Source organism: Oxyura jamaicensis, chromosome 2 (assembly GCF_011077185.1).
Source record: "Oxyura jamaicensis isolate SHBP4307 breed ruddy duck chromosome 2, BPBGC_Ojam_1.0, whole genome shotgun sequence".
NCBI classification, from domain to species: Eukaryota; Metazoa; Chordata; class Aves; order Anseriformes; family Anatidae; genus Oxyura; species Oxyura jamaicensis.
The window spans coordinates 147382314-147391293 of record NC_048894.1 but is presented as its reverse complement, the minus strand read 5'-3'; positions in this window follow the sequence as shown (position 1 = coordinate 147391293).

Below are 8980 nucleotides of genomic sequence, written 5' to 3'. Positions count from 1 at the left end.
TCCCAAGTGTAGGTTTTCATGTTCAAAGGCCTGTTAGTGAGAAAAAGAGAAAAGATGTTTGGTGTCTGCCTCTGTGCTACAAAAAATAACTTTCCAATTTGTGCTATACTATTTAAAGGTACTAAAATTTCTTTCCATGCAACTGTAGCATGACTAAGGTTAGAGGCAAGGCATGTATTCATGTAACTTTCAGCGCTGATGTGAAAACTTTTGCACCCAGCGTAACTTCCTGCGTAACTTCCTCACTAGGGGCTGCTGTGGGAAAGCCAAGGAGAGGTGTTACTCTATCAGGGGCCAGCTTGGTCATTATCAGGTTCGGTCCTGAGTTTCTTTTTTTTTCTTTCTGAAGCACTTCAAATGCAACAGCTGAAGGAAAAACAGCAGAAGGATGTTTCTGACACTAATGCAGCCAGGAATGCCTAGGGAGCAGATAGATGGCAAGTAAACTCCCTATTTGTGGAGTTTGTGTAAGAAAGCAGACACAGAGGAGAAGGGGCAAAGCCCCAGGGCACTGGTCCTATCTGTTTCCCCCTCTGTCTGCAGTGAGGATGTGTCCTGTTCAGCTGCTCCTGCATACCCCAGCTTTTCTCAGTGAAGACAAGAACAGGGGCTGTCTCATCCCCCTTCACCAAGGCATATGAAGGGGGCTGTCCAGGGCAGCCGCCATCCACACCTTCCACTTGCTCTGCATTGGAGCTGGTGTAATAAATTCTATGGTTATCCTGTGGTTACCAGGGCAGGAATACCCCTAGTTCATGAAAAATCTGGCCTGTTACTCCCAGCATAGACAGATGAATGCTAATGAATTTCTGAGGGACAAAAAATAGGGAAGTTTTTGTAATTTTGCACTGTTTTTCACATCAAGTGTGGACTATGAGAGTGCTTGAACATACTACGTGATCTGTCTGCAGACTTTTTATGCCACTGGGGGGAAATGCTGCACTAGCACCTGATCAGTTCAGACCTGGGAGCTTATGGCAGAGCAAAAAAAAATGTGGCTGCAACCCTTGTGGTGACCTCCCCTCCATGCCTAAAGCCGTAAAATACCACCAGATGCCTGGGGGCATAGTGAGAGCTCTCCAGCTATTGAACAGAAGCAGGGGTTACCAAATGGATGCTTTAATGGCTCTCTCTGGCACATAAAGAAGCTGGTTGTGTTCTGGTATATGACTAGCTTTTGACCACTGCTGCCTTTCCCCTGACTGTGATGGTGCCGGTCACTGTCACCCTGTGACAACACCCCACGTGCTGTCGCTGCCAGGGTGAATGCCATCCGTAGCGTTCCTGCTACTGAAGAACCAGCTTGCCTTCTGCAGGGCCAGACCAGCACACACGGGCATGGTGCTGCCTCGTGGGTACCCGCACAGCCCTGCAGCTTGTCACGGGATTGTCTCAGCACCTGGAGGAGCACTGCCTGTCCCCAGGTTGTCACCTGCTCCCTTACACCGACAGCACCCTGCTGAGAACCTGCAGGCAGGATGGCAGGGAGGCACTGAGCAGTGCCGTGGACACCGTGTAAGTACATGCCTGGGAAATTCATACAAGGATAAAAACAATGCGAGGATATAAAACAATTTAGGTATCATCAAATTCCTGATGGAATATGGCTGAAGCTGCTAAAAACAAAACAAAGCAAAACAAAACAAAAAGATGACCAAACAACCAAAAAAACCACGATTCATAACTGAGCCCCAAGAAAAGGTCGATGTACGGTGGATTACTGGGGTACTGTTGCCAGTTTACCCTGCCCAGCACAGATTTTAAGATCCCTGGGTAAAGCAGTGAGAAAAAGGAACCAGTCTGTATGGGGAAAGATGAAATGAGCTTTTGAACAAGCCAGGCGTGTCATCTGCTGTTGTGCTGGGTCCCAAGCAGCCTTACAAAACTTTTCAACCAGATGTCCTAGGTGCAGGAGATGATCTGGCTTGTTGGAGCCCGAGGCAGAACAATGAAGGGAAGGAAGCTGCTCCCCGGCCTGGGCTCAGGCAGCCCCACCATGCACCCCCCCCTGCTCCTGAGCAGGGTGCCTGGCTCATGGAAGGATTAGCAAAATACCGGGGGGTGAAGTTCTGCAGTGGGCAGAACTCATCATACTAGAAGATACCCTATCGACATGAAGTCATACCGCTCCCTGCCCTATTGCTGAGTTACGCACATGTACAGATGGTGGCGTGTAAGGGGCTGGCTGCGTGGGTCGGTAAGTGGCAGGTGAACAGCAGGGCAAACCACAGGAAGCCGCTGTGGAGTCATGATTTATGGAAGCAGCTAACCCAGACATACATGAATTCAAACCTGAGTGTTTGACATGCTGATGCTCATGTCACTGAGGGTGTCAGGGAAGAGAGAGAGCAGAACACCACAGCTGATCAATTAGCTCCGACTATTAGCACTACATTACAACCTGACACCTGCCCACTGATGCATTGACCCCTGATGAGGAAGCCTTCACAAAAAGACCCACAAAAATGTGAGCACCTGGCAGCTGGGTTCAGCTGGGGCCAAATGGTTTTGTGCAGTGTCAGCAACTCAAGGACTGACAACATTGTGCTCATACTCAGCTCACTCCAGTGTGTTCACATTACTCTTTGCTGAACTCCATAAACTTTCTCTTGGCCATTTCCCCAGCCTGTCCCAGTCCCTATGGATGGTAGCACAACCTTCTAGGTGTATCTACCGCTTCTCCCATCATTGCATCACCTGCAAACTTGATGAGGATGCAGTCCACACCATTGTCCTGCTCATTAAAGAAGAGGTTAAACAGTATTGGCACCAGCATCAACCCCAGGGGCTGATGGAGTTGGTGCTGCTGATCTCTGGCCCCCTGGGCCAGGCAGTTCAGCCAGCTGGTTAAGTGAGGTTTTCCCCTCATAAATCCACACTGAATACTCCCAGTCACCTTCTTGTCCTTCATATGTTTGGAAATGATTTCTGGGATGATTTGTTCCATCATCTTCTCGGGTATCAAGGTGAGACTGGCCCTCCTGTAGCATCCCAGATCATCCTTCATGCTGTTCCTGAAGATGGGAGTAATGTTTGCTGCCATCCAAACCCCAGGATCTTTCAAAGAGACTCGAGAGTGGCCTTGCACTGCCATCAGGTACCACCCATGGGTGCATCTCACCAGCTCCTATGGATCCACGTACACCCTTCTTAGTTAAATGTTCCTCAGCCTGGTCCTCCTCTGCTGAGGCACGGAGTACTAACTAACCTTTGGAGTTCAGTGCTGCAGGGAGTTGCTGTTTTGCCTACTTCCAAAAGGAGGTTCACAGTGAAAGAGCATGATAGTAATACTGCAGGAAAAAAAGAAGATATGTGGTGAAATAGAGGAAGAGTCAGAGGAGGCATGACCCAGCATTAATAGCCTGACATCTTTAATGTCTAGCCCATGTTATACTCCTCTTTTAACTTGTAGGAAGACCAAGAGCAACAGAGGAAAAAAAAAAAAAAAAAAAAAAAAAGTATCAAAACAATTTTTCCCTGGCAGGAAAGCTGGTTGCAACGCAGTTTGATGGCAGTGTAAATTCCTGCTGTGACTCGGCAAGCAGAAATAATGATGACTTTATCATGAACGAAAACCGGGGTTCACACTTAAACATTCCTCTCTGAAAATTATCATTAATGCTTCATCTAGGTATAAAAAACAGTGCAGGGATGCCCTCTCACTTCAAAGAGGTGCAGACCAGGACGTTTCGTGACATCTGGCAGCCCCAAGGGCCAACCCCACCCTGGGTGCCTCAGGCCCAGCACCACCAGCTGGGTGAGGGGAGGGATTGTCCTGCTCTGCTCTGTGCTGTGCGGCCTCACCTCGGGCACTGGGTGCAGGGTGGGGTGCCACAGCGTGAGAAGGACATAAAGCTGTTAGGGAGTGTCCAAAGGAAGGCAACAAAGATGGTGAAAGGTCTAGAGGGCAAGATGCATGAGGAGCGGCTGAGGTCCTTTGGTTTGTTTGGCCTAGGCCGAGGGGAGGCCTCATGGGGCCTGCAGCTCCCTCACGAGGGGAGCGGAGGGGCAGGCGCTGAGCTCTGCTCTCTGGGGACAGCAACAGGACCCGAGGGAACGGCATGGAGCTGGGACAGGGGAGGGTCAGGCTGGGGATTAGGGAAAGGTTCTGCACCCAGAGGTGCTCGGGCACTGGGACAGGCTCCCCAGGGCAGTGGTCACGGCACCGAGCCTGCCTGGGTTCAAGGAGCATTTGGACAATGCTCTCAGACACAGGGTCTGATTTTGGGGTGGTCCTGTGTGGAGACAAGGGTTGGACTGGATGATCCTTGTGGGTCCCTTCCAGCTCGGAATATTCTATGATTCTATGGCACAAAAGCCATGATTAATTATAATGCTTATGTTTAAAATTTGTGGCTCTTTAAACAAAAATCTGCAAGATGAATACTTTAAATAATCAGATGTGTAATTCCAGGAGATATCAATTGGTTATATCCATAGTTTTTCATCTTTCCACAACCTAAATAAATAGAAATCTTCAGAAAACAAGACTTCCAGCTCTCACATTTTGTATTTTTTAAAAGGAATAACAAATAAGATATTAATGGAAATCCAGATATACACAAATGAAATAACAACAAACAGTGTCCTCCATCTTCAAATCCTCCGTCTATAAATCTTTATAATGCAAAAATTAAGTACCGAGCAGGAAGAAAAACTGAAATTCTTGTCTTCCAAGAAAACTGACAGGAACCACCTCTCCATCAGGACCAGCCCTCGTATTCTGTGCTGTCGTCTGTGCAGAGGGTGCTGTTTAGATGATGGCAGACAGTTTTTGTTGTTGTTTTCTCCCAGCACCATTACCCATTTCTCACTTGGTTAAGCCTGGGAAAGCTCATTAGCTGGCTTGAGACGAGCACAAGACTCGCACCTCGATCAGCCCAAGGGATGCCTGCATTTACAGAGCCCGCACAGTAATAGGGCATTCGAAATGCCTTCCCAGGGAGAGCAAGAAACCCTAACTTGAGTCTCCATAGAGACTCACCAGCACTAAAAAAGCATGTCCCAGTGTGGGGCTCTCTCCTGGCCATGCTCCCCAGAGATGTAATGGTTGCACGAGCATGAAGGATCGATCCTAAACCCTCAGGCTGTTTACTAGCAGAAACACATTGCACCCTTAAAGCTAATCGTATACCCTAGGCTAATACAGATGCAATCTCACGTCTTTGTGCTAGTGGCTTTTAAAGCTGCGAATACCATGCTTTACCTGCATACCATTTTGCATTTGGCAAAAAAAAAAAAAAACACCTTCATTTACTTGTGTGAATGTAACTGATTAAAATCAGGACAATCCTTTTTCTGGGTATGCTGGTCCCTAAAAGCAGGTTATATGGATACCTCTGCAGAGTGCAGCTCCCCAGCATACTGCTCCAGGGCATCCAAAGAGCCACCCTCGTGGCACAGGGCAGCTGAGTGACTGGTGATGTGGAAGTCTGAGCAGAAATGCCTCCCAGTGACAGGCTGTAATTTATCTGATCATAACAATTGTGTGTGACAGGTACAGCAACTGCAAGCTGCTGTGAAGGCACTAGATGGAGCTGAACGATGCAGGCTAATCCTGGTGTGATCAGACACACAAAACCAAGAGACCTAAGTTTAAACACGCCGTGTTGGGGTTGCAAATAACATCTATAGGCACTATTTTCAGATGCCGCTTGCAGGATAGGATAGCTCCAGGCAAGAAAAAGTGCAGACACCAAATACGTTACTGAGAGGCAGAGTGGTGCTGTGCGCTGTGTCTACAAGCAAATGCGATACCGAGGGAACCGTGGTAACTCAGCATCCAGTTTCCATCACCACACGATTGCCAGTAGTCACTGCAGTCCTGTGTGGCCAAACACAAGGCTGTGCTGACTTACTGCTCACCCGTAGACAGAAATATGAAACTTGAGTTGAAAACCGGTGCTGAATCTGATTCCTGCCTGGCCATGTTAGGAGCTCCTAGGGAGATGGAGACTGGAGCAAATTGCAGTATAGGTGGCAATCGTTAGTCAGAGAAGTTTTCAGGCATGTGGTGAGGCAACAGGGAGCACAAGTGATCCCAGATACCCTGAGGGGGGCAGTGGCAGAAGCTTCTCCTGCCTCCTGTTAATTCTCAGCTGAAAGAGAAAACTGGTCCAGAAGAAGCGGTCTCAGGCTCAAGGTTAATGGAATCGCTTCCCCTGCTAGAGCTGGTAATGGGGGCTTGAGCGAAGACAGAGACAAGGGCATGGACACAGAGCCAAGATGGATTTCCTGCATGTGACAGCATCTCATCTCAAATGCCTGAGGGAGTTTCGTGTCTGCAGTGGGATGTGCATTGAAACACAATCATTGTCAATGAATGGCATTTCAATCCACCACTCGATGATGACACTGCCTCACACACATTTCAAAAAGCAAAGCAAAAATTGCTCAAGGTCAAAGCAATGCCCACCACATTCTCAAAATAGCAACTGATTTCTTGCTATTTGTATCCTCTTTGGCAAGAGTTTCCTCCAGCAGATCGTAGGACAAAGCACACGGTAAAATAGCACAGAAAACACAGAGGCAGCAAATATCTCCAGTCACAAAGAGGGTCATACGGCTTCATAAGATAAGACATAATAGCAGGTTTATATTTGTGCTGAAATATAGGTGAGGGAAATGTTTATGCCATACTTCCCACACAAAAGGTATAGGTGAACCAGTGGCTCCTGGGCTCAGAACTGAGCCTGGCAAGCTTCACGTAGGCATTTGGGCCCAGGATCTCTGTGTTCAATCTATGAGGTTCATAAAACATGTCAGGACCCATTCTCTGATCTGACACAGCGTGGCACATCATACCTCACAACCCTCACACCCAAAACAGGGCAGCCTGATCCACCCAGCGCTGGCAATGATCCGTACTCCAAGCTAACCCCTTTCCCCTCCGTAACACCAAGAAGATGGTACTGCACAAGCCACCCTGTGCCAGGACCATTAAGGACAGGGTGCTCCCAGTGAAGTGGGACAAACAGACAGTGCCCTGGTGCATCTCCCAGTGGAGATGAGACCAACATCTCATCTTCATGCCAACAAGCCCCAGGTGGGACCACGGAGCCCTACCCCCTGTTGTTAATCTAGAGGCAAAGTTAATTTCTGAAGGAAACTAGCTGTGCCTCAAAGACCCGAGGAAGCAATAGTTGCCTTAGAGCGGCCCACAAGTAAACAAGGTATCGAGCTGAAGAAAACCTAAAAGTTCCCATGGAAAAACAAATTACCCACTGTGATAGCATAGGTGGAACCATTTCTAAATGAGGTATGAGAACGCAGCACGCCCCACTAAGCTGTGTGGGTGCTTCTCCACAATTGCTCGCTGTGTCATTAACAAGTGCTCCAGTTCAGTACTTGGTTCCCAGTTGTGTTTGTGGCTGGCTGGACTGGGAACCCATGCTTGAAGACTGGCTCTAAAACCTGGCTGTGAAAGCAGAAGCTCCTTCAGCCATGGCTCTTCACTATCCCTCTACCCTCTGAAAATGCTACCAGCAAAGCCCAAAGCTTCACTCCAGCTTCTCTTGACTCTGCCCAAAGTGTCATTAGCTCCTGCTGTGACACATACAAGTTGGTGGAAAGGATCATTTCATGCTGATTTTTTTTTTCCCTGTAGCCCTCCACTAACACTTTCCAGCATCCTATTTACCTTTCTGGCTGCTGCTGCAAACTGAGCAGAAGCTTGGAGAGGATGAGTCACGGTGACTGCAGCACCTTATTCCTCAGTGCTTACAGCTGGCCTCCAGCATCAGGCCTCCTTTTCCACTCTATGTTACTTTCCTTACATTGATGGATTCCAGTTACTCCTTAAAATACCCCATCCGCTTTTATTTTCGGTACCTTGAATACCTTTATCTCAGCAAACTGTCGTGCTGCTGCTCACCATGCACAACACGGGGGCTGGCACAGCTCTGCAGAGCTCCAAAGGCAGCAATTTAGGATCTGCTGATGCTGTTTTCCATGTAGTAATGCCATGCTGAGCAAGCCCAAATTTCAGGATGCATAATTTATCAACTGCCCATATTTATTTGGGATTGAATGGACTGTGCTTTTGTCCAGAACACAAAAGCTGGTTCCAGACAGCAGTATGGACAAGCGCAGTGAGCCAGGCATAAAGTACAGCCCTTATGTATGATTACGTTTTGTGATGAACACGAACGATTAGTGTTCATCAACGGTATTACAGTAAGCACCAACACGTAGGCTTTAGGAGCAGCCTTTGAAGTAGCCCAGGTGACGGTTTCTACACGAGAAACCCATATTCATATGGGAAACCTGTATGGCAACAACTCAGCACAGCTCTCCTACCTCTCCTGCAGTGCCGTGGCATCCTTCTGGCTGCCATGTGGAGCAGACACCAGAAAAACGAGCAGCAGGGATGGGGGAGCAGGGGTGTATGACCTGAGCGCGAAGGAGAAAGACAACACAGACATCAACGTTATCAGGAGGCAGCAATTATAACCAAGCTCAAGCGTGCCTATTCAAAACCAAGTCACTGTTCAACAGGAACAGAGCTTGGGTGACACCATGTTTCTGGTTACTGCTTTATGCCTCCCGAATGTACTGCAGGTATCAGCGGGATAGTCCTAAGAGTACAGCCTTCGAGTGCTCTTCAGACATTATAAAGCATTTACCTCTACAGGAAATGATGTGCTCCTCTTTGCTTCAGATGCAGAACAGAATATTTAAGCCTCTACTGATATAATTCCCCAGAGAGGCACTGTAATTATGCTGGAGCTATCTAACATCACGTTTTACCACCACTGTCAGGACAATCAAGTTATAAATTACAAAATCCAGCGGCTGATCCAAGACTAATCAGGTAGTTTCTGTGTTCCAGGTGATTAAAGAGAACGAAGGAAGGAAAGCCACCACTACTCTGCCTTATGCTTCCTCGCACTGGAGCAAGAGGAGGCACCAAACACTCGCACAGAGCATAAAGTTATCACTCCTCACCTGAAATCCTGCACCAGCGATTTTCTTTTAAAGC